Genomic DNA, 1,274 nt, shown 5'->3' on the forward strand with positions numbered 1-1,274 from the left:
TTCAATACGATCTTGTTGGTTATTCTGCACTCGGTGAAGATATTATGTTTGATCGTGAGTTGGACACCACAGGTGGTGCAGCTGGGTGGATCCTCTTTTGTCAAAAGGTGTCGGTGGGTACATGAAGTATGACCTATTCTTAGGCGGTTTATAATTGTTTCTAGTCTTCTAGAACACCCGGGAGGGGGAGGCCATGGGATTATTGATTTTTTAATTTCGTTGAGTTTGGTTGTTTGATTTGACCAATATTGTTGCCACCTTTCGATTGTGTGATTTTTATATATTTTCTTGCGTCGGTATAGGAGAAATCTGATATAGTGATAGCTTTAGGTGACATGTGCGAGAGTTTGGCGACCTCGTCTGCTTTTTCGTTGCCTGTTATATTGCTATGTCCGGGAATCCACATGAAAGATATGTGTTTGCCGGTAGACTGTGCAATGTGACAGGAGTTATGAATATTTCTCACTATATCAGTAGGATTGGTTGTATTTTTAAGACTTGTTAATGCACTAAGTGAGTCACTTATTATAATACATAGTTTGTCGTCGACGGATTGTGTGAAATATTTTATGGCTTCTAGTATTGCTATGGCTTCAGCTGTGTATATTGAACATTTGTCGGATAATTTAAGTTGAATTTCGATGGCGCCACATATGACTGCAGCTCCGACTCTTTGATCTGTTATAGATGCGTCGGTGTAAATCTGTGTGTGTGGTTCGGCTTTAGCTATGATTTCATTGAAGTAGCGTTTATATATTTTAGGATTTGTGTCTTTTTTTGGGAGGTGATGGAGATCGAGGTTGATGTCTGGAGAAATTGTCCAAGGTGGCTGAAGACTGATAGTTTATGGTATGATCTGGTCTAGGTCAAATTTATCTTGTAGATTTTTAAATATCCTTAAGGGAGATGAGGAGATTCCTTGTGGGGATCTATATACTCTGGCTGCCAGTAAAGTTTTCTGCTCTGCCCATCTCAGTGATAGGAAGGGTATTCCTGCTATATTGGATATGCTGTTAATGGGACTGGAACGGAATGCCCCTATTGCAAGTCGCATACCTGAGTTATGGAGTGTTTCGAGCTTTTTTAGGTGCCGGTGGTTTGCTGAAAAAAATAGGGGTGATCCATAATCTAATTTGGCCAAGATGAGAGCTTTGTGGATCTTGATAAGTACCGAGGAATGGGCTCCCCATGATGTATGGGATAACGTTTTAATTATATTAAGTCGATTGGCGCAAGCTTGTTTTAGTTGTAGAATGTGGGGTGTCCAAGAACAT

This window comes from Acyrthosiphon pisum, chromosome A1, assembly GCF_005508785.2.
Source record: "Acyrthosiphon pisum isolate AL4f chromosome A1, pea_aphid_22Mar2018_4r6ur, whole genome shotgun sequence".
In the NCBI taxonomy this organism is placed as follows: domain Eukaryota; kingdom Metazoa; phylum Arthropoda; class Insecta; order Hemiptera; family Aphididae; genus Acyrthosiphon; species Acyrthosiphon pisum.